Source organism: Brassica napus, chromosome C9 (assembly GCF_020379485.1).
Source record: "Brassica napus cultivar Da-Ae chromosome C9, Da-Ae, whole genome shotgun sequence".
Lineage (NCBI taxonomy): Eukaryota > Viridiplantae > Streptophyta > Magnoliopsida > Brassicales > Brassicaceae > Brassica > Brassica napus.
In genome coordinates, this window is record NC_063452.1 from 10,993,259 (window position 1) to 11,019,589 (window position 26,331).

Below are 26,331 nucleotides of genomic sequence, written 5' to 3' on the forward strand. Positions count from 1 at the left end.
ATATGCGCCTCCTCCTCCTCCTCCCTCCTCCTCCTCCTACGCTTCCTCTTATTGTGTGGCGCCATCTTCATCTCCCGTGCACCATCGGCGCATTATCCTACCTCACCGTCGACTGTCGTTACACTAACGGAAGCAGCTTCGATCCTCATCTCGATCCATATTCACTCGACGAAGAGATCTCTCTTCGCATCGTGATGTCGAAAGCTTGTGTATACACTGATGTGAACATGATCCGTCCTAAAGAGTATTGGAATTATGAGTCTCTCAATGTTGAGTGGGGGTAAGATCCAAAGTTCGAGTCTTTTTTGTGGAATTGATACGAAAGTTTTAGCCTTTATGGCTTTTGATATTTGATCTGTTTGAGGAGAAGTTGTTTGGTGTAGTTTCTGTATATGATAGGTAATGATGATGTTTTTGTTAAAAGGTTCAAGCGTTCTTCTTTGTGTTTGGTTTCTTTAGGGAGCAAGATGATTACGAGGTAGTGAGGAAAGTGGAGAGAGGCAAATACAGTGAGGTTTTTGAGGGGATTAACATGAACAGCAACGGGAAGTGCGTTATCAAGATCCTTAAGACTGTCAAGAAGAAGAAGGTTAGTGTCTTACATTACTTAAAGTTAGATAGGTTCTTTTGTGAATTGTTATTTATGTGATCCTTTTAACATATTAGAAGATAGATTAAGATACTTCAGAATCTCTGTGAAGGCCCAAACATTGTGAAGCTGCTCGATGTTGTCAGAGACGAACACTCAAAAACTCCAAGCTTGATATTTGAGTATGTTAACAGCATAGACTTTAAGGTTATGTATCCTACTTTGACTGACTATGACATCCGATACTACATCTATGAGCTGTTGAAGGTAGTTTTTGTGTAATCTCTTTACCATTCAGTGACTTACAACATATAAAGGTTAGTAATAACCTTGAAACTTTCTTGTGATATGATGCAGGCATTGGACTACTGCCACTCGCAAGGTATAATGCACAAAGATGTGAAGCCACACAATGTCATGATCGACCATGAGCTGGGAAAACTTCGCCTGATAGATTTGGGGTCTCGCTGAGTTTTATCATCCTGGAAAAGAGTTTGATCTGTTTGAGGAGAAGTTGTTTGGTGTAGTTCTGTATATGATAGGTAATGATGATGTTTTTGTTAAAAGGTTCAAGCGTTCTTCTTTGTGTTTGGTTTCTTTAGGGAGCAAGATGATTACGAGGTAGTGAGGAAAGTGGAGAGAGGCAAATACAGTGAGGTTTTTGAGGGGATTAACATGAACAGCAACGAGCAGTGCGTTATCAAGATCCTTAAGCCTGTCAAGAAGAAGAAGGTTAGTGTCTTACATTACTTAAAGTTAGATAGGTTCTTTTGTGAATTGTTATTTATGTGATCCTTTTAACATATTAGAAGAGAGATTAAGATACTTCAGAATCTCTATGGAGGCCCAAACATTGTGAAGCTGCTCGATGTTGTCAGAGACCAACACTCAAAAACTCCAAGCTTGATATTTGAGTATGTTAACAGCATAGACTTTAAGGTTATGTATCCTACTTTGACTGACTATGACATCCGATACTACATCTATGAGCTGTTGAAGGTAGTTTTTGTGTAATCCCTTTACCATTCAGTGACTTACAACATATAAAGGTTAGTAATAACCTTGAAACTTTCTTGTGATATGATGCAGGCATTGGACTACTGCCACTCGCAAGGTATAATGCACAGAGATGTGAAGCCACACAATGTCATGATCGACCATGAGCTGGGAAAACTTCGCCTGATAGATTGGGGGGTCTCGCTGAGTTTTATCATCCTGGAAAAGAGTATAACGTCCGTGTGGCCTCAAGGTTCTGTTATCTAATTTTTGAATTTTAATGTAAACATGTTACATTATACTGTCTTTATCAATAACTAAGCTCGATGAAATGTTACCTCTTCAATCAGGTACTTTAAGGGACCCGGACTTTGTGGATTTACAGGACTATGACTATTCCTTGGACATGTGGAGCCTTGGTTGCATGTTTGCTGGGATGGTGAGTACATTTGCTACATTTATATGATTATCTGCAGCATGTTTCATATATATATATATCGATGGTCATCTGATTTGCCTTATTATCTTCCCTTGTAGATATTCCGCAAGGAACCTTTCTTCTATGGCTATGACAACTAGGATCAGCTTGTCAAAATTGCCAAGGTAATTGGAGGGCATCAAGTGTTTTTCCACATCTAAAGAGTATTTGTTTGACTCTTGACTCAGGTCCTTGGAACTGATGAATTGAATGCATATCTGAACAAGTATCAGTTACAACTTGACGCTCAATTAGAGGCACTTTTATTCTTACCAAGAAACTTGAGAATTTTGAGAATTGTTTCAAATCATATCATTCATTCAGCTGAAACGCAGGTTCCTTCTGTAGCATTATATACTACACTTCATCTAGAAAGTTTGTTTCTAAAACAAAATTAACCGGCCTGGGGATGTTTGATATGATTTCTACAAATTATATATATATATATATATATATATATATATATCTACATTGTTGTTAATGTTGTAGCAACTCTTTGTGAAAAACCTAGAGCCATTTGTGAATTCGACTGAAAGTGAACGATGACGGTCATGATGCATTGTGGCTAGAGAAACAATGTCTGCTCATTAGCCAAGCCAACTCCTGGCCCTGGGTCCTGGGCATACCGCCTCGAGCTTTCTCTTAGCCTCACATGACGCTTACGGTTACAGGTGATCTCATAGCCTCTTACGCTTACAGTTAATCATGCGCTTTTGATAGGTTCAAGAAGTCATATTATAGAAGAAGGAAGGGAAAGGAAGTCGTGGAGGAAGAAGAATGAAGATAAGAGATGTTTGAATAAAGAGTCAAGGAGAACCTTCTGAGATAACGAGAGTCTTTACAGCTTTACTTAGTAGCATATAAACAATACTCATATTCAATTTATGCTTTATGCTTGATGTTGTCAGTTAGAGACGTAATGAGTCTTTGCTCCTCAGTCGTTATGAGACTGGTGGATTTGTGCTAAGTTCGTCATGAGAGCTTAGTTCGATTCACACTCAAGTTGTATCTTTCATTCTCATTCTTAATACAAATCAGTACTATTCAGATTACATAGATCTATAGTCTATCCTTGGTGCGGCGAAAATGGATCAAACTACCGCGAAGAGACGAAATGGTGGAAACGCGAAACGGAGGAGATCGGGAGAAGACGATATCCGCAGAGGCAGAGAAATCGATGAATCTCCATCAGATTCATGACGATATTGAGCTGGCGAAGCACAATTACGAGAAGTTAGCTCAGAACGATCGAGTGACGACGAAGAAGCTCGATTCGATGGAGAAGAAGATCGAGACGATGGCGATTTTTTCTACTTTAAGATTAAAAGCAATCGAGAAGCAGATGAACCATATCACTGATGTGGGAACAGAAATTTGCACTGTCGATTTCCGTCTAAATTAGGAAACTAGGAAAACCCTAATTTCACAGAGGTCTCGGAGATCTGTTAATACCACATGCTAAACAATCAGAACACAAGATATCAACGACAAAGTATAAAAATCGTAAGAAGAGAGCAAAATATATCTTATTCTGAATCTGTGTTTGAGCGTTACAACAAGGTATAAGCCTGGGCACGAGAGCTGTCGGCGAGATTCCTACTTCTAGCAACCCTAAGACGGCAAAACATAATTGAGTCGCAGCTCGAAATAACAAAAACGGAAATATGCCAAAATCGCTCTAAGTGCTAAGTTTGCTCTGAAAATATCTCTCTCCATGCCTCTCGCCTAGGACTCCTTGTATACTCGCTCCTAGGTCGGTTTACGCTTTTTCTCTTCTGCCCTTAAGCCGTCATAGCATAAAAATGGAGATATTTCATTTTTTCCGATCTTCGTAATTATCTTCAAATTTTCGTATTTATCCGCGGAAACTTAACATTTATCTTTTCTTGTGAACCAAGCGTAAACCATCACGCGGCTTACGGGCTGTTGGGTAAGAAACCGCAAGTTGGGCCTCGAGTCATTTTTTAGGTCGCTTTGGGCCGTCTTCTGACTCGAAGTGTTTATTATGACTTCTTTCGATAAAGAACGAACTTTCCGTGGTTTTTACCGTAAATTTTGATTGATTCCTTAGAATGACGGAAAACATGAAATGGGTTCGCTACGGTCTTCGGGATGCGCGCTCGGTCGCTACGTAGCGACCGGATAGCGACTGCAGGACTACTTCAACCTTTACCAATACCAAACCAAGTGTGGGATGATATCAACATGGATTTTATTGAAGGGTTGCCAACGTCGAATGGATTTAATGTCATTTTGATGGTGATAGATCGTCTCAGTAAGTTTGCTCACTTCATAAGCCTTAAACACTCGTTCACGGCTTTGGAGGTTGCGAAGAAGTTCGTTAATGAAGTGGTCAAGTTACATGGATTTCCAAGGAGCATTGTCTCTGCCGAGATTGCATTTTTCTGAGTTCTTTCTGGAGTGAGGTGTTTCGTTTGGTGGGAACAACACTGAAGTACAATACTGCTTTTCATCCTCAGACAGATGGATAATCTGAGGTGCTTAATCGTTGTCTGGAGACGTATTTGAGGTGTTTTTCATCGACACATCCAAGGTCTTGGCACTCTTATTTGGCATTATAACACAACTTACCATAAGTCCTTGAAGACAACACCATTTAAAGTGATCTATGGGAGAGATCCTCCTCCTCTATTGCCTTTTGAACCTGGATCCACTTCAAACTTTGAATTGGAAAGAACACTATTGGAACGTGATGAGGCTTTGGAAGCATTAAAACATACCTTATTGAGAGCTCAAGACATAATGAAACAACAAGCAGATAAGTCGAGAAGGGAAGTGGAGTTGTCAATGGGTGATATGGTATTTCTGAAGCTTCAGCCTTATCGTCAGAAGACAGTGTCTCGTCGTGTATGTCAGAAGTTAGCGGCAAAATTCTATGGACCGTATAAGGTGATTGAACGTATAGGGAAGACAGCGTATAAGCTTTTACTTCCTCCAGAGGCTCGTATTCACGCGGTTTTTCATATTTCTAAACTTAAACTGGCACTTGGTCCGCAAGAGTAGTGTAGTTTGTTGCCACCAGGATGTGTTACCATCGATGATGAAGTGTTTGAACCAGAGGACGTATTGGAGAAACGTTATAATTCGACAGGAGATTTGGAGTTGTTGGTCCAGTGGCAAGGGAAGTCAGCTCTTGAGAATTCTTGGTTGTTGTATGAAGAATTTAAAGCTCGTTTTCCGTCTTACCAGCTTGAGGGCAAGCTGGATTTCGTTGGGGAAGTATTGATAGGTTCAAGAAGTCATATTATAGAAGAAGAAAGGCAAAGGAAGTCGTGGAGGAAGAAGAATGAAGCTAAGAGATGTTTGAATAAAGAGTCAAGGAGAACCTTGTGAGACGACGAGAGTCTTTACAGCTTTACTTAGTAGTATATAAACAAGTACTCATATTCATTTTATGGTTTATGCTTGATGTTGTCAGTTAGAGACGTTATGAGTCTTTGCTCCTCAGTCGTTATGAGACTGGTGGATTTGTGCTAAGTTCGTCATGAGAGCTTAGTTCGATTCACACTCAAGTTGTATCTTTCATCCTCATTCTTAATACAAATCAGTACTATTCAGATTACATAGATCTATAGTCTATCAGCTTTTCACTGATGGCTTTCCAGGTCTGGGGTCAATGCATCACAACCTACACAATCATTCAAAACTTTGCTAGATCAATGTAATTTATGTCTATATACATTACTAAGTCCATATATATTTATTTCCACACAAGGATAAGCTTAAGAACCGTAAGAAAGCAATCATGAAACTGCAGACGAAGCAATGATGGAATAATGCTATGGTCACGACGGAAACTGTTGGCAATGACATTAGATATGACAGATCCAGCGTGGTAACATGACTGGCTTTAGAACCCAAGCTGGAGTTGCCCAAAAGCAGAGGCAAAAAGTTGTGATTTCCCTCATTTCCTAAAATGCATGTTTCAGTTCAAATCAGTACGGTATACGTATATGTAGTAGCTATGCTTTAACAAATGCTTCCGTAGAAATGTTATAAATCATCCACTAGTACAAATCTTCTTCATAGCTATGGTAGTGCCTAGGCTTGCGACTTTGGTTTCTACGGATACTTCGGTTTGGTTAGTACCGTTCTTCGGTTATTTCGGATTGAGGAAAAGCTTCTGAATTGAACCGAATAAATCATTGATTCGGTTCGGTTCGGAGTCGGTTGCTTCGGTTTATGGTTTTGGTTGCCGAAGTTTTGGTAACGGTGTTACTCTGTCGATGAAGAATGAATCAGAACCTAATTTTATCAAGCGAAACAGAGAAGAAGAAAAGTGAAAGGAGAATAGTTATACCTATTAACTAAAGCAGGGAAGAAATGAATCAAATGAGGAAAACCAATCAAGAAATGAAAACGAAATGGGAGAAGAAAACGAAGCAGAGATAGATGTAAAGGGAGATGAGATGGTGAAGAAGAAGATGGGATGAGGTGGTGAAAGGATAAAAATACGACGAGATGGTGAAACGAAGAAGACGGGATGAGATGGGGAAACGAAGAAGATTAGGTTTTGACGCCTAAGACGAAGAGTAAAGGTATTGTTTTTTTTTTTTTTAATTTGATTAACCGTTCGGTTTTAGTGAACCGAACCGAATTAACCGATAACCGATTATGATTTTAAATTTTACCGATCGGTTTCATGCTCTTAACTAAAACTAAACCGAATTTCCCAAACTTCGGTTCGATTCGGTTCGGTTCGGTTCGGAGAGTTCGGTTCGATTTGGTTTAAAATCCCAGGTCTAGTAGTGCCACTACAAAACCGTTGCTAATTTAAAAAAAGCCACGAAATAACCACGTTTAACCATGCTTTTAAAAAAAATAGCCACGGGCTAGCCACGAAAAAATGTTGTCGCTACCATAGCCACGTTTTAGCCATGAAAAATCCCAAACATATACCCTAAACTTAAACTTATCTACAAAACAATAAATCTAATTAAAATTTTATCTATGTTACCTAAGTCTAATATCCAACATTTCTTTATACCATACACAATTTTTAAAAACATTAACCTCATACCATATATCTAAACCTTATCACTTTAACACACCAAACTCTAATTTCACAACTCCATATTATAAAATTCACTTTACACACTTATTATTTTCAAACTTCATCCTCAAATTCATATTCCAAACCTTATCACAAACATTAAATTTTAAATCAAACCTTTTAATACATGTATACTTCAAGTTTTAAACTTAAATTCAAAATCTAATATTTTCAAAATTTAATTTCAGATCTTAAATATAAATCCCAAACACTATAACTAAACCCTATCTCTTAATCTAAATCTTATACCCCAATTCATAATCTATCCATATCAAATATTAACATTATGATTTAATTACAAATAAAAATACTAGTTGCAAACACACAAAAAAATTAAATTAAAACGTGTCTGAATATCTTTTTTTGGTTCAACTGTCTGAATATCATAAACACAATAAGAAGGGAGACATTTTTATGTGTTGTCGTGTACTCACTCCCATGTGCTTTCCCATTGGCTGATAAGAAAATGCAAAAAAGAAGATAAATATATGATTGGTCGATAAAGAAAGACTTGGATTGACTGAAACTATTTCAACCGTTGATTGTAACATCCATCTAATGGACACAATCATTTGCGTTTCTTTCTTCTTCCTTTTTTTCTCTTTTCCTCTCTCCTTCCTCTGAGTTTTCTTCTTTCATTCTACTCATTCTCTGTAACAATCGACCAGTGGCGGAGCTAGACCAAAGTTCCACATGGGTCATAATTCAATTATTATAGATAAAAAATAACATATATGAGAGTTGAACCCATGACATGTGGGTCAAACTTAGATATTTTGACCAATTTACCACAGAAACAACATTGTAAAAACATAAAACTTAATATTTATAGGTTTCACATGGGTCAATTGACCACCCTCTCGCCAAGGTGGCTCCGCCACTGCAATCGACTCATGGCTTCACCTTCTCATCGGTTTTACCTACTCACCATCACCACCGCCCACCAGGCCACCTCTCTTCGTCTTCCTATTCTCTGCTTTCACCTCCGCTATTTCTAATTGATTTGTTTTGTTTTTTTTTTTAGGCTACTTCAAGGAGAAGGTAGGTGACGGAGCAGAAACTTGACGGCGGTGGATAAGAGATCTTGACAGTGAAGAAGACGACGCAGGGGAAGCTCCACAGCTTTTTTGGCGGAGGAAGGCGGTGGTTGACGGAGGAGGACGGTGGTTGAACCTGACGGCATATATACATATATGGATGTATTTACTTATGTATGTATCTTTGTAATATATACTTTGTTTTTTTAGAACTCTCGCATGTTACCAATTTTTCTTTAGGCAATTGTCAATAATAGCACCTTTTAAGTTTTTGTCTCAAAAATAGCACTAGAAAGTCATAAAAATAACATTCACTAAACGATAAAATATCATAATGCCTTTGGTTTAAAATTAAATAAACAAACAAAAATAAATAAAAACAAATAAAACAAAAATAAAAAATTGAAAAAAAGAATTTTTTTTATAGTTTCAGATTCGAAATTTTTTATAAATTTTTTTTAAAAAATTTTTTTTTGATTTTTTTTTTAATTTTTATTTTTCAAATTTTTTTTATAATTCAAAAATACTTTTTGAAACTGTTTTTTTAATTTTTTTTTATAAAATTTTAAACCCTAATTCCAAAACCTCATCCCTTAACTCTAAATCCTAAGGTTTGGATTAATTAACCCAAGGAGTATAAGTGTATATTTACCTCTTTAATGGAACCTATTTTTGTGACTTTGAGCCTTGAGTGCTAGTTTGAGAACAAAAACTTGGTTTGGTGCTATCCTAGTCTTTTTCTCTTCTTCTTTCTCTCTCACCTCCCCGTATCTCTCTCTCAAGCCAAAACAAATTTTAATCTTTCACCGGCGTTCGGCGGCGCGTCCGAGCGTGTGCCGACGCCGGTGGCCCTTCTCCTCCCTTGCTTGTCTTCTCTTTGCCTCTGCATCGCCTTCTTCCTCTCCTCCGGTTATGCGTGTGGCTCTGGCTTAGGGTTCCACTCCGTTGACAGCTCCGCTCGAGAGGGGTGAGTCGCAGGTGGTGGTTCAGCTATCTCTGGAGTTGCAGCGAGGTCGTGGTGGTTGCAGGTTGAAGCAGTGGTCGGCTTTTTGGGCTCTGGAGCAGATCTATTTTCCCTTTTGATCTCTCTCAGATCTCGTCGAGCGTGAGGGGGAGTGATGGTTGAATCTCAGTTCGGTTATGCGGCTTTCCTGCCGTTCGTCTGGTGGTTCTCCGGCTGCGGTTATTGGTGTCTCCGGTTCTCTGCGGGTCGTTGAGAACAGGTCCCTTTATTCCGTAGTCTAGTGTGCTCCGGAGGTTTCTACTAACTCGGTGGCGAGTCGTGGGTGGTAACACGCAGGCGGTGATGGTGTTCCGCTCAACTCCGGCTCGTGTAGGCGTCCAAGATGTTTTGACAGAGGTCGTCTATGGCCCCTCGGTGGCTTCTTGAGGCGCATCCTCACCACTAATCTCCTCTTCACGGCTGTGTTCCTGTCTATTCAAGTGAAGGCCTCGGCTTTCTCTTTGATCTTGTCTCGATTGTAATTGCTCTGGCTCCGCTGACACCGGCGTCGGGTTCTCTCAGTCTGGTAAATTAGCTTTCAGTTCCTGAAGGCGTCAAAGGGCGAGACGGTTCTCCGGTTGTCATTGATCGTCTCGGTGTCTCCTTTGGCCCCGCTCACATCCCGGCTCCACGGTGTTTCACTTGATTCCTGTGGTGGTGTGTTGGACTTTACCGTGCAGGTTTTAGCGGCTGGCGGGTTCCCAGCATCGATGATATTGGCCCGTTTCTTGCTTGGGGTCAGCAGAGTCTTGTGCTTTGCTTGGTTCGTCTGTTTGTGTATTTGTTGCGGTGGGATCTTTTCTCTTAGCAGGGTCTCTTTACCGGCTTATTATTTATGGGAGGCTGCGCCTGGACTCTGGTCACAGAAGCTCTAAGGTATGTTTATCGGGCTCTATTGCTCGTTCGAACTTCATGGACTACAAAGGCTACGGTGAGGAGGAGAGTGGGAAGCTTTTAGCTCCTAACTGGATTAACCTGGGAAAGGTAGTGATGACGAAAGAACCCGGAGTTGCTTCCACAACTTGGCTGTGTAGTTCGAATAGTTAGATCGGCTAATTTCAGTGTTGTACCGAATTTTGCTTGAATCCGAACTGTAACCTTTGTAATGATGCCCTTTCGGGAAGAATTAATAAAAATGCACTTCTTTTCGGGGAAAAAAAATATATACTTTGTTTTTTAAATTATAAATAATTAGTTTAATAAAAAATTTTGTTTTTTATTTTGTTATAGGTACGGTTAAATAGGGGTGAAATCGTGGCTATGTGTAGCTACAATTAATTTGTGGCTAAACCGAAAATACAGTGGCAAAACTGTGGCGGTTAGCCACGAAAAGCCACGAGACTATAGCCACGGATTTTTTTTAGTTCAGAAGAGTGGCTATTTTTTTGTATAGCAACGATAATGTAGTGGCTATGCGACAGATTTTTACTAGTGATCTTTCCCACATCAAACACTGCTTATGTCCGACTTTGAATTCATTTTCAACAATTTGCGTGATATTGAAATGGTATATACCATATACCTTTTAATCTATTTCGAAAAGTGGGTCTTATTTAACGCCCACTTCGTAAAATATCCAATTGTTTCGGTTTATCTATTTAGTCCATTTCTAACCATGACACCACCAAAACAACAAATCTGATGTAATACTATCTCTAATAAAATACCTAAAACATCATTCCACTAAATTTGATGTAGTATGAACAATATTATACCAAATTTAGTGTAACACAATTTATCACATCAAATATTAAAATAATGTAGTCTATTACTTTTTATTTAATTATAGATATATTAATTTTATTAATTATTTTTAGTTATACTATTTTTTTGTCGTCATTTTTAGTTATACCATTTTTTAAAAATTTTTGTATGTTTACATTACTATCATTAAACTATTATTATATTTATATTTTTTTAATTAATAATATAATTAAATGAGTATTACCAGTAACACTAAATTGTAACAGAAGAAAAATGCTTTATTTTTCATTTTAAAATGTATAAAATTTTTAATTTCGAATAATATTAAAAATAAATATAAATTAACTAAAAGAAAATAACAAATATAACTAAACAGAAAATAAATTGCCAAATTTTAATAAATAAATATAATTAAGCAATTACAAATAATTAATGTAATAAATTATCAAAATTAAAAAGTTAATAATATAAAATATTGTTTTGGTGTGATGGTTGGAGATGAAAAATAAAGTTTAACACCAAATTTTGTGTCATGGTTGGAAATGCCCTTAGTAATGTTGTGTTTTCTTTCTTTTTGTTTTGGATTATGACACTTCTTATTTTTGCATGATATACCTGCAAAATAGGTTTGTTTAGTTACAAAGAGAATTTGATTGAAAATTTATATTACTGGAGACAACATTAAGCAATATAAATTAAGTTTTTACATTTTAACATTTAGACAAAAAAAATTAAGTTTTTAACATTTTAAATAACCTTTCACACTAAATTATATGTTTAAAGATATGGTCTCTTTTCAACTATAAAGTAATATAATAACACTGCTTTCACAATTATCACACTGAGATATACCTTTAGAAACTGCACATTTTTAAAACTTAATTTTGGAAAACTAATACAGTATTGGCTGAAGGTACAAGTCTCAATGTTTAAGTCTTCAAGAACAATGGCAAAGACACGAATGTGAAACAGATTAAGTTTGTATAATTTGTGTTTGATGGTCATCTAGCCAAAAATAAAAATTTAAAGATCAACAGAATAACAATAAGTCATGGTTAAACTTAGAGGAAATTAGATAAAAGTACAATATTATTTATATGTCATATTGGTAATATTGATTCGTGTTCTCTATGCCACCCACAAACTAAATGGATAATTTCAAATAACTAACAATATATGTATTGTGGAAACAACGTCTAAAATATATATTTTTTGCTCATTCCAAATGAAATGAGCAAATGATAAAAAAAAGCAATATAACAAAATAAAAAAATATGTTAATATTATATTTTTATTACAATAATTCATAATCAGGGACGGCCCATACCCAGTAGATGCTCCATTACAATTTACAAAATGTGCTCTTTTTCTTTTGTAAAAAAAATTGAATATTTTATAAAAAAAAATTAAACCAAAAGAAGACAACAAAATTTTTGAGCGTCGCCTACTCTGCTTGTGCCATGGACCGGATCTGTTCATGTTATATTTATCAAATTTTGTTTTACTCAATTCAATATTGGACTACCAAACATGTTCAAAATGGTGTAGTCTTAAACCAACATTCAATAATACTTTAAATTCATGATTTTAAATTTATAAAAGTGTTACTAAAAACCTTTTTTTTCTCACACATATTTTATAATATAATTTTGATTCTTTATACAAGCCAGTATACAAACAACACAATAATTCCAAACTAACTATTCATTAAGAGACACAACTTTTCAAAACATGTTATCCGTGCTACAATGTTCTAGTAGATAATTAAACAATAAAATAGTCGTTAAAAGTAATTACAGTTTTTTTATAAAGGAAGTTATCTACAGTTTAATTTTGATCTCTACAAAAAAATAAAAAAAAAATCATTCAAATGAGGGGCCCACCAATAAGGGGGTCCATGCAAATGTTTTTCAAGCTCGGCTCTGCACGTGAGCCAAGATGCTACGCTTCATTCGATAAGAAGGCCCCAAGTGGCATAGGAGAAGGCAAAGAAAGAACTTTTTTTCTTCCCTTTGGAAATTCGAAACTCGAAACTCGAAACCTACGCAGATCCATATTGGCAAGATCTAACCGGATCCGATTAGGTGAACCGGTCGGATTCAGTGATCTGGCATTTCTTCAGGTTCTAAACAATGTCCACGTTTATAAAGACCAACACTGACGATCAGCTCAAGCTGACAAAACCAAAGTTGGGCCTACAACTAAAGCCCAATTTCAGGTGAAGATTTTGAAGCATATCTACACAAACCCTATCAAAAGTCTTATAGGCATTAATGATCGATGTTTTGATTTTAAATGGCTATAAGTTTTTTAAAGAAAGCATTCTATGATCTGGAAATTATAATTCTCGAGTCAAATACTTTTTGGTCACCCTATGTTTTTCTTTTTTTATTAATTACTCAACACGAACCTTGGTGTCGGAAGTTGCAAGCAACATACACATTTTGGAGGTGCCTCACGTGCTGCTTGTTATAGTGCTACCACTAAGAGATCGTGTCAGGTGGACACGTACAGTAACATGGACTAAACAATTTCAACAAAATTTGGATTGAGATTGAACCGAATACTATGAAACTAAATAGAACTGAAAGTAAATAGAATTTAAAACTAAAATAACCAAAATCTTTTAAAAGTTAGTGATTTTTAATTAATCCTATAAAAACTACTAGAAGATACCTATGTACAAACATATATTAAATCTTTTCAAAATAGAAAACAATATAAAATATAACTAATTTCAACAATACATAATTTTAAGATTGTAAGTAGCATATCTACACAAGATACAATCACAATTATCTTGCATTAATGATGTTTTGGTTTTAAATAACTATAAATTTTAAAAAAATAAAGTACCCACACCCTATAAATATCCTACATCATTTGGTTGAATCAAACACCCTTCAAAAATTCAGAATTGTGATAAAAGTAAGTGACTATAATAATCTCGAATCAAATATTTTTCGTATACATTTATTCCGTTGTACTTTAATGGAGAATCAAGAGGGATCATGAAATGTTCCAAGATAGGAAAATATAGATAAAGACATACTTTCAAACATTTTCAAGAAGCTCGACGTAGTATCATGGGAGCATCACATTCACATGGTTCCTTGCCTCTCACAACAAAACTATATGGAACACCATCAAACTCAACGATCTTGATTCAATCGTTTTGGATAACCCTTTCAGCCCTAATCTTCAGGCTAGTGGTAGTCGATACCAGCTCAGGAAGATCTTAACTGAGATCAACAAATTCACCCCACTACAAGAAAACACGCCGAATTCCGACGGAGATTCCGACGGGCGCCAAAGGCGTCGGACAATTTGGACGGAATTCCGACCGATTTCCGACGGAAACAAAAAATCTGAAGTCGTCGGAATTCCGTCGGCAAATTCCGACGAATTTCCGAGAAAACAATCGACGAATTTCCGACGACATTCCGATTAAAAGATATAACTGTTACGGTCGTCGATATTCCGTCGGAATTTTCCGACGAATTTCCGACGAACCAAGTGACCGTTGCCGACAAATGTATATGACCGTTTTATAGCCGTTTGAGATTGGAAAATACCGACGGAATTCCGACGGAATGCTTTATATCTGTCGGTATTCCGTCGAAAAGTCATCGGATGTCTGTAAGCAATTTCCTATAAATGCAACCCTCCTCATTCAACTCATTCACACCTCATTCTCTCTTTTTTTCTCTTTAGTCATAACAATTCCGTGAAAATCATGTCTTCAGGAGCTTATTATCGTTCGTGGATGGATAAACCTCATTTGGATCCCAACACCAATTTGCTTACGGAAGAATACGTTCAAGGGATTGGAGAACTCATGAGGCTTGTTCAACAGCAACCGAATGCAAAAAGTGGTATGTTAAGATGTCCCTACTCTACTTGCAATAATAATAAGGTTATAAAAGAATTTGATGTTTGGACTCATTTGTATATGAAAGGGTTTTCACGTAATTATAAAGTTTGGTACCTTCATGGGGAAACTGGTTATGAATATGGTAGTACTAGCGAACCTCAGCCTGTTAATGAACTTCAGCCTGATATTAGGTTAGAAGAACCTAGAACGCATATAGATTATGGTGTAGGTACTGAGCAGATGGTACATGATCATTATAGAGGGGAAGAACCAAATCCCGAATCTAGGAGATTTTTTGATATGTTAGATGCAGGAAAACAACCTTTGTATCAAAATTGTAGAGATGGTCATTCAGTCTTATCATCTCCAACTAGATTAATGGGTATTAAGAGAGACTATAATTTGGCTGAAGAATGTATGGATGCGATTACTGATTTTGTCAAAGGTATTCTACCTGAGGATAACCTTGCACCGGGTTCATACTACGAGGTTCAGAAACTTGTAGCCGGTCTTCAACTACCGTACGAAGTGATAGATGTATGTATTGACAACTGCATGATCTACTGGAGAGCGGATGAGACACGAAATGTATGCAAATTTTGTGGGAAACCTCGTTATCAGGAGACGAGGGGAAGAGTTCCGATCCTGTTCAAAAGAATGTGGTATTTGCCTTTGACGGAAAGATTGAAGAAGTTGTATCAGTGTGAGCGCACAGCAAAAGCAATGAGATGGCATGCAGAGCATTCCACAAATGGTGAGATTAGACATCCTTCAGATGTGAAGGCTTGGAAACATTTCCAGTCAACATATCCAGAATTTGCGGAAGAGAGAAGAAATGTTTATCTTGGATTATCTACTGATGGTTTCAGCCTGTTTGGAAAGCATGGAAGACAGTATTCTCTATGGCCAGTTATCGTGACCCCGTACAACTTACCGCCGAGCTTGTGCATGCGACGAGAGTTTTTGTTTCTCTCAATTCTCGTCCCCGGTCCAGATCATCCTAAAAGATCACTAGATGTGTTTCTTCAACCACTGATATATGAGTTGCAACAACTATGTGCGCATGGTTTTGAGACATACGATGTTTCGTGCAAAGAAAACTTTCAGATGCGGGCAATACTTATGTGGACAATAAGTGACTTTCCAGCATATGGTATGTTATCTGGATGGACAACACATGGGAGGCTATCATGTCCATATTGTCAAGATGACACAGATGCTTTCCAACTAAAGAACGGAAGGAAAACGTGTTGGTTTGACTGTCACAGACGATTTCTACCACCTGATCATCCATACCGCAGGAGTAAGACTTTGTTTACGAAGAACAAGCAGGTGTTTGATGGTCCACCTGAGGAAGTTAGTGGAGAAGATTTGTTGAAGCAGTTTAGGGATTTTGATGCAGAAAGGACGCCAGATGTAGGTGGACATGAAAACATTCGAGTCAGTGCGGTTGGAGAGCTACATAACTGGCACAAAAAGAGTATTTTCTGGGATCTGCCATATTGGAAGACTCATCTATTGCGGCATAATTTAGATGTCATGCATATTGAGAAGAACTTCTTCGACAATCTGATGAATACAGTCCTTAACATCCAAGGTAAAACGAAGGATAATTTGAAGTCAAGGTTGGATTTAGTCGATATCTGTGATCGTTCTGAACTTCACGTTGATGAGAACGGTATGGCCCCTTTTCCCATTTATCGGCTGGATGGTGCTAGAAAAGAAGAGTTCTTTGATTGGATTACAGATAAAGTGAAATTTCCTGACGGATATGTATCAAATTTGGGGAACTGCGTTGATAGAAGCGAAGGAAAGTTTAGTGGCTTGAAGAGTCATGATTGTCATGTAATTATGCAGTGCCTCCTCCCGTTTGCTTTTTCAGCATTATTGCCACGTAATGTTCATGAAGCAATTGCAGGGATAAGTGTTTTCTTCCGCGACTTATGCAGCAGAGTAGTGACTGAAGAGGGTATTAATAATTTGAAGACAAACGCACCAGTCATGCCAGTTGATCTATTGGTTCAACAACCAGGTCGAGAGCATCTCCCGGTTCTCCATCCCAACCCACGACGAGGACATAGCACTTGGTTAGTATTTTTTTTATTTGTAGTATTATGTTTTTTTCCATTAATTAACTTGTTAACTAACTTGTATTTTTTTTAAAGGTTCACCAAGTCGAAAAATGGCATTAGCAGGAGCATCAACCAGATGATGTACTCCATGCTTTGTTTTGGATATTCAAAGTGGAGTGTGATTCCTTTCGAAGAACGAGAATTGTGGTTTCGTCAGTTTGCTGTAAACTCTTCTTCATTTTTTTAAAGTATTTACATTTTTTAAAATATATTTACTTATTAAATTATGTTTGTTTTGTAGCAAGAGTTCAACTGGTACTCCGATCTCACGGAAACAGTCCGTAAGAAATTCAACGAAAAGGCCATGGACTCTTATACGAAGCAGATAAACGCGTGGAAGACAGTTTGGCAGAAGAACAAGAGGCCACGGTTCATCAACGGGACGGTGTGGGAGCAGTTGATAGCTCATTGGGAGAAGGAAGAAACTGCAGAGACGTCTTCTAGGAACTCCAAGAACCGGAAGAGCGATCGTGGCGGGAAAGGTATGTATGTGCACAACCTCGGCGCTTGCTCTATGTCTACTAAGGAAGATGAACTTGTAAGTTTTTTTTAATTATTTATCTTTATATTTTTTAAATAAATATTTTATATATTCCTTGGCTAATAATGGCGGTTTTTTAGATCGAAGAAAATGACGGTAATCCCGTTGATCGTCTCCAACTCATTAAGGTGGCTCACACTAACAAGAAGACGGGTCAAATTCAGGATCTCGTGATCAAAGGTGTCGTTGATTTGGTGGAAGCTGAAATAGCAACTCAATCTCAGCCTCTCTCTGATGACGGCGATTCTACGGGAGCTTCAACCAACTTGTCTCTATTGCAAATAAATGAGATGGTTGAAAAGGTAATTTTTTTTATTAATATATTTTTTTTATAATGTCGATTACTAATTTGTCCATATTTACTACCTTTAAATATTTTTGTAGGCGGTTCCTAAAAGGAAAGGAGGCCGTTTAGTTGGGTTGGCCCGCCGTGCTTCTTCGTATCCGGCGTCTTCTTCGCAAGCTCCGTATGCCGATCCCATGATTCTCGAGGAGCTACATGACAAAGATGAACGGATTGGGGCATTGGAGGAGCAGAACACCACTATCCTTTCTGAGAATGCCACTATCCGTTCGGAGAATGCCACTATCCTTGCTGAGCTGGCATCCCAGAAGAAGTTCAACGCCGAGATAATGCAGAAGCTAGATCGTTTGATGTCTTCGAGTTCTTAGTTTTTTTCAGCTTTTTAAAACTGTCTGAATGTTTTTTTTTTCGTTTTGCATGAATTTTAAATTTTCTGAATGTTTTTTTCAATTTCGGTTTGTATGAATTTAAATTCTATAATATTATTAGTTTTAAATTTCAGATTTTATTTATTTATTAATTAATTTTTCATATAAAAAATATATATAAAAATGCAAAATTAATTCGTATTAAAATTGACATATTCCGACGAACTGAGGCCTCGGTAAATACCGACGGACTATGATTCGTCGGTAAATACCGACGAACTATTATTCGTCGGAAATTACCGACGAATAATAGTCCGTCGATATTTACCGACAAATAATAGTCCGTCGGTATTTACCGACGAATCATTGTCCGTCGGTATTTACCGAGGCCTCAGTTCTTCGGTATCTTCGGAGGATCCGTCTCCGTCGGTATATAGTTTTTCCGATGAACTCTGGTCTCGTGTGTCTGCATCGGAATATTGTCGGAAGTTCGTCAGAATGACATTTCTCGGTATTCGTCAGAAAGTCGTCTGAAGGTTTGACGAAATTCCGACGAATTCTTTTTTTCCGACGAAATGATACCGACGAACGCTTTCGTCAGAAATTCGTCGGAATAGGCCTTTTCCGACGAATTTCCGACGATTTCGGCCATCAGAATCCCCCTGTTTTCTTGTAGTGACTGTCCCGAATTTTTTTTCGTCAACGTATATTGCAATGTAGCAGAAGAGGAGCTTGCGATCATTTCTAATGGGTACGCAAAAAAACTATGTTTGTTCTTGTATTTCAATTCACTTTTGAGCTTGCTTTACATAGCATAAAAATCTGATATAAATCTTATATATTCTCCCTTTTTTTAAGGATGACGAACATCCAAAAACTTGTGTTACCAATGTGGACATCTCTAGATATAAATTCAATACAGCCAGCCATTAGTAAATGGCAGAATCTTCAAACGTTGATTATTCACCCATTTATATCAATTATAGTACATATATCATTAAGGGTTATTATTGTAATTAGTGAATACCTAATCTCTTATGTATTTTGTATAAATACTGTACAAATACCTATCAATAAAGTATTCAGCCTGCTTTCATACATGGTATCAGAGCCAAATACGATACCTTAAATTTCTTTTTCCGCCGCTCTCTACTCTCATCTCTTCTTCTTCTTCATTCACTGTTTCTTCTCTTCTCTCGCTTATTCACCATGTCTGGTGGCTCACCTACTTCTTCACATGAGACGATACTCGTCTCCGGTACACGCTACTCAATGTTAACATGGCCAACGTCACGAAGCTGACCTCTACCAACTACCTCATGTGGAATCGTCAAGTCCATTCTCTCCTTGATGGTTATAATCTAGCTGGTCACGTGGATGGATCTATGGAGATCCCATCACCAACACTCACAACTGATGGTCAAGTTACTGTCAACAATGAGTACTCCATCTGGAAGCGCCAAGATAAGCTTCTTTACAGTGCGCTACTTGGCACCATCACGGCCCCTGTCCAAGCGATCCTCGCTACAACCACCACTGCAGCCGATATATGGCACACGCTAGCTACTACATATGCGAAGCCAAGTCGAGGTCACATACTACATTTGCGTCAACAGCTCAAACAATGGACCAAGGGGACTAAGTCCATAGATGAGTATGTGCAAGGACTTACGACTCGCTTTGATCACTTGGCTATGCTTGAGAAGACGCTTGATCATGAAGACAAGATCGAGTTCATTCTCGAGGGACTCCTTGAGGATTACAAGACGGTGGTGGATCAGATCGCTGGCAGAGACACCACTCCCTCAGTTACGGAAATCCATGAGAAGCTCATTCAACACGAGCTCAAGCTTGCTGCGAAGACTGAGCTCATCCCGTCAGTACCGGTTACGGCTAATGTTGCAACCTCTCGTGGTCATGGCTGATCCAACAGGGGCTCTAACAATGGCAACTGGAACAATCGCTGGAACAACTACAATAATCAAGGCTATACACCACGACCATACCAGGGAAGGTGTCAAATCTGTGGCATCCATGGTCATAGTGCTCGTACCTGCTCTCAACTCCAGCTTCATGGAACCGCAGGAAGCTCAAACCAGTCATCAGTGTCCTCGTATGCTCCATGGCAACCTCGTGCTAACATGGCCCTGCTGCAATGTACAACCCCAACAACTGGCTCCTAGACAGCAGAGCCACTCACCATCTCACGACAGACCTCAACAACCTCGCTCTCCATCAACCTTACACTGGTGGGGAAGAGGTCACAATCGATGATGGTATTGGTTTGCCTATAACACATACTGGTTCTGCACTTCTTCCTACTCCTCATTGTTCTCTTAAGCTGAGAGATGTGCTATATGTTCCGAATGTTAAGAGAAATCTTATATCAGTTTATAAAATGTGCAACACTAATGATGTTTCAATTGAATTCTTTCCTACACACTTTCAGGTGAAGGATCTCAGCATGGGGGACCAGTTGCTCCAAGGCAGAACTAAGAACGAACTATATGAGTGGCCGGTTCAGTTGTCTTCTCCAATGTCATTGTTTGCTTCACCAAATCAGAAACCAGATCTTCTCTCCTGGCACGCTCGTCTTGGACACCCGACGTTACCAGTTCTGAAGTCTCTAGTTTCAAAATTTTCTTTACCAGTCTCGTTGTCTTCTACAAATGATTTGTTCTATTCGGATTGTTCTATCAATAAAAGTCAAGCTGTCGTTTTATTCAAACACAATTGTGTCGTCTCATCCTCTTGAGTGGAATCATCAATAACGACACCTCCACACACTCCTGAGCTGAAAGGAATCTCCGAACGGAAACACAGACACGTTGTCGAGACTGGTCTCACACTTCTTGGGCAAGCATCAATGCCCACTACTTACTGGAGTTATGCATTCACTGCGTCCGTTTACCTCATTAACAGGATGCCTACACCGGTGCTTGGCAATGAGTCTCCTTATGCGAAGCTGTTTGGTCAGGTTCCTAACTATCAGAAGTTGAGTGTCTTTGGATCAGAATGCTTTCCGTGGCTCCGACCCTATACTAAGCATAAGCTGGAACCGCGCTCTGCATCCTGCGTGTTCCTTGGTTACTCCTTGACGCAAAGTGCGTATCTCTGCCTTCATCGAGACTCTGGTCGCATCTACATCTCACGCCATGTGGTGTTCAATGAGAGAAGATTCCCTTCTGCGTATTCTCCGACTCAGACAACTACGCCTGCTCAGACTCCAGAAACACAAACAAGATATGGTGAAAAGACATTGGTACTGCTCCGGCCACTCCATGCAACATCTCCCCCGTGCTCTGCTCATCACCAACAAAGCCCACAAGCATCATCGTCTCCACCTGCGTCTCTGTCTCCAGCTTCTCCGCAGCAAGATCCGATCGCTCAAGTGTTTCAGCCACAACCCAAGACTCAGCCCCAACCGTCCTCCAGTACAACTCCTATCGCAAACACTGAGCCAAACCCAAGCCCAACCGTAACCTCCTCGAACGCGTCCTCATCATCACCCTCTCCTTCACCTTCACCATCACCTGCTCCTGCTCCACTTGAGCCACAACACCCGGAACCATCACCCCATGAAAACTCGTTCGAAAAACAATATATCCAAGCCTAAAACCAAAACCTCTCTTCTAGCCCCTGTCCCGAAACTTAAACCAAAGATACCTAAAACCGTGGCTGAAGCACTAAAGGATCCTAGATGGAGACAAGCGATGGTCGATGAGAAAAACACTCAGCTCCACAATGGGACTTCTGAACTCGTTCCAACAGAACAGTATCAGAACGTCGTCGGCTGTAAGTGGGTTTTCACAATAAAATATAAAGCTAACAGTGAGATTGACAGGTATAAGGCCCGGCTTGTGGCGAAAGTATTCCATCAGCAACATGGTTATGATTTCACAGAGACATTTAGTCCAGTTATCAAGTCCACGACGGTGAGATCTGTGTTCCATGTTGCGGTCACAAAGGGCTGGAGCCTTCGCCAACTTGACGTCAATAACGCTTTTCTTCAAGGAACGTTGGAAGAGGAGGTATATGTCACACAACCACCTGGTTTTGTGTATCAGGATCGACCACACTATGTGTTTCGCCTGAAGAAGGCCCTCTATGGGCTCAAGCAAGCGCCCCAGGCGTGGTATCAAGAACTTCGGTCTTACCTTCTCACGCAAGGGTTCGTAAATTCCCGGCTGATGCCCCACTCTTAACCTTCCATCGTGGGTCAGATGTTATGTATCTCCTCGTCTATGTTGATGACATGGTAATCACTGGCAACAACAACAAGTTGATTGATCGGTTCATCGCGACTATCTCATCACGTTTCTCTCTGAAAGACCTTGGTGAGCTGAGTTATTTTCTGGGTATAGAGGCAACTCAGACCTCCAAGGGCCTGCATTTGATGCAAAATAAGTATGTCATAGACCTAATCACACGCACGAACATGATGGATGTGCGACCGGTCTCCACGCCAATGGCTCCAACGCCTAAACTATCTCTCGCCTCCGGCACTCCCATGGAGAATCCGAGCGAATATCAAGCAGTCCTAAGGAGTCTTCAGTACCTTGCGCTTACCAGACCTGATATTGCATTTCTGGTAAATCGTCTCTCTCAATATATGCAGCGACCGACGGACCTCCACTGGCAAGCTGTCAAGCGAATCCTCCGTTGCCTCGCCGAAACCTCTGCTCATGGCATTCTTCTTCGAGCTGACACGCCTCTGAAGCTCCACGCCTACACTGATGCTGATTGGGCAGGTGACGCAGATGACTATTGCTCCACGAATGCATACATAGTCTATATTGGTGGCAATCCGATCTCCTGGAGCTCAAAGAAAAAAACCGGCGTCGCAAGGTCCTCCATGGAAGCGGAATATCGAGCTGTTGCTAATGCCGCTTCTGAGGTACTATGGGTATGTTCTCTGTTTACAGACTTGCGCATACCACTTCCCGAAATGCCAATACTATATTGTGATAATGTTGGTGCAACCTACCTCGCTGCAAATCTTGTTTTCCATTCACGAATGAAGCATATAGCACTCGACTTTCACTTCATCAGACATCACATTCAGGCTGGGGCACTAAGAGTTTCTCACCTCTCCACGAAAGATCAACTCGCCGATGCTCTCACAAAACCGCTTCCTCGACCTCGGTTTCTTGAGCTTATGAACAAGATTGGAGTCACTCAAGTCCCTCCATCTTGAGGGGGCGTATAGGAGATATATCATAAAGGGTTATTACTGTAATTAGTGAATACCTAATCACTTATGTATTCTGTATAAATACTGTACAAATACCTATCAATAAAGTATTCAGCATCCCTTCATACATCAATGACGGTACGAGAAGTCTCCAGCGTTGAGCTTCAAGCCATCGGAGAAAACTGTAGATATCTTACAACCATGAAATTTACTACTATGTTGAGCAAAGACCTCGCCAATATAATTGTATGCAATTTTCCGAGCCTCGAGCGACTGAGCTTCCGATGCAATTATGCATGTATAGATGCATCAATGTCGCTTATCATTGGCCTTCCAAACCTAAAGATATTTAATCTTTCACATTGTATTTTTACGCAAAATACTGAAATATTAGGAATGAGACCTAAGGACGAACTTGTACAAGCCGGCACTAAAAAGCTTGTTAGGTTTGTGGCGTGTTGTTCGGAATGTAAAATTTGCCAGGACGTATGGAAACACGCGAATAATCCAAACCGTTACGCGCTCGAGTTTCGTTATGCTAAGGAAGAACGGTGGAAAACAGATGAGATAAAGGAACTAGAGTTATGAATTTTATATAAAAACAAGATTATAAAACCTATGAAAACAAGATTTTATATAAATATCTATTTTAAATTTTTATATTGTTATTTTCACAAGAGAAATTATGTAATTTCTTATACTATATAAATTACTAGATGATTTTCCCGTGTTCATGCACGGGTATAAAATTTATAAAGTAAATACACTATAATAATTGATTGATATTTAGTTTTAGTTTTAAATAAATTTATAATTTGTATATATAATTTATATTAATAATATTATATTACTTTAATTAGACATATGATTTTAGGTATGTTATATTTAGTCGTTTTTGTTATTTTACAGTTGATTTAGTTATAATTTGGATATATTGGATTACATTTATTTCTATGAATTTAAATATAATATTTGTTATTCTAAATATATTAAAATTTTGATTAAAATTTTCTTATTTGCATTTAAGTTTGTTGTTGTCTTAGATATGTAAATACATTTTAATAAGATTATGTATGACTGATTTATTGTGCTTAAAATGAAATAAAAAATAAACTAAAGTGTGTGATTCCAAATTAGATAGATTAATATAAAGATAAAATTCTGAAATTTCATGCATATACATAAATTTTACAAAAGAACTAAATTGTGACAGTTGATTAATATTTTATTTTCATTTATTAATATGTTTTGACTCAACCTATAATTTATATCTGTAAAATAAATAAATTATTATTCTAAAATTATATATTCTTATTGTAATTAAATCTATGACTGTTTGAAAGTATGTTTTAAAAGAATAATATTATTGTATTGTTTAAAATTATGTTTTAAAAGAAATAGTATTTATTTTTCTAGTGTCCAAATTATATGTGTGAAGTTTTTTTATGAGATCGCATTATATAAAAATATATTTTTCATCTAAGAAAAAATATATATATAAAGAAAGCATTTTATTAATTCAAATTATATGTTGTGTTATTTAAAAATATGTCTTAAATGGAATATTCTATTTTGTAAACTTTCCTTTTTAATGAAAACATATTATAAATACATATCTTTTTGTTCTTAAACTTTATAAATGATTCATTTTTATTATATATGTTATTTGGAATATTTTTAAGAGAAAACTAAATAATAATAATATTATTTAAATAGAATATTTGTTAATTCATTAAAGGTATCTCGGTAATAAACCATCGTTAATCTTAACGTGAACGCGACACGTATGAAACTGACTTCTCAAAAAATATTATAGAGATATGTAATACTTTCTATTTATTAGAGTTAGCTAAAAGATTATAACACCTTCATGGTCGGTAAAAAGATTTTACTTTCCCTATTGTTTCCTCTTTGTGTTGTTGGTTGCGTTTTGAATCGAGTATGAGTTTTTCCATTCGATTTGACACGTTCTAGTGAAGTAGTATCGACTATCGAACAAGAACAGTGATTTATCCCGGAAGTAAGTAGATATACGCATATATAAATGGTAAGTTCACAAAGCGATATATAGTTCTCTTTTTTTTTAATCGCACATTGACATGAACGATAGTTTTGTTAACTTATATAACTTAACAATGTATCAGAGTCCGATCTATACAGTACAACCTGATCTATATCGACTCGGTTCAAAGTTGACCCTCGATCCATGTCTGAACATTCCAAGATTGGTGTTTAAAGAACCATCATCTCGAAATGGTGTATTAAAGACTAAATCTCCCATATCGATAGTCGAAAGGGATTCTAAGCTAAATAATAAGATAGATAGGCTGCTTAGTTATCACCAACCGAATCCGAATAGGTAAATGGGTCAGCTTCAATGATCTGGCATTTCTTCAAGTTCTAAAAATGTCAGCGTTTATAAAGACCAACACTGAGGATTAGCTCAAGCTGACAAAACCAAAGTTGGGCCTACAACTAAAGCTCAATTTTAGGTGAAGATTTATGTTATGCAACTCTCAAACCTCAGGGAATTGATATTATATATGATCATCCAAACCCAAACTATCCAAAACATATATATATATATATATGCATGTATGGATCCAGCTTTATACAATAATCGTTACGTACGACATATATCTCAGGGTTGGCCATGCATCAAGCATGCAACTACTCTACTTCCTTTTGTGATGTTTTTGGATATTTGACACTCAATTTTGCTATTCTTGTGTCTTGTGAACTATTAGGGTTTTGTTTGGTTCGGATAGATATGGTCACCAGTCATTATCATTACGTGTTAATAGTATATATTGACATGAAGACATGAATAAGATTGACATGAGGCGGCTGAGTTACGTGAGGCGGCTGAGTTACATGAGGTGGCTGAGTTATGACATGAGTCGGCTGAGTTACATGAGGTGGCTGAGTTATGACATGAGTCGGCTGAGTTACATGAGGTGACTGAGTTATAACATGAGGCGGCTGAGTTACGTGAGGTGGCTGAGTTATGACATGAAGAGGCTGAGTTGTTGAGACG

At 38.0% G+C, this 26,331-nt stretch overlaps 1 long non-coding RNA gene and 1 pseudogene across 1 annotated transcript; one reads left to right on the forward strand and one right to left on the reverse strand.

Annotated features, from left to right (window-relative positions):
- LOC106420351 lies at positions 1-3,522 on the forward strand (annotated as a pseudogene).
- A 2,191-nt stretch (positions 3,523-5,713) lies between these two features.
- LOC125593395 lies at positions 5,714-6,580 on the reverse strand. Its single transcript, XR_007329309.1, has 2 exons — positions 6,385-6,580; positions 5,714-6,304 (listed from the first exon to the last, which is right to left on the reverse strand). It is a non-coding gene; the product is annotated as an uncharacterized LOC125593395 (long non-coding RNA).
- Between the last annotated feature and the right edge of the window lie 19,751 nt (positions 6,581-26,331).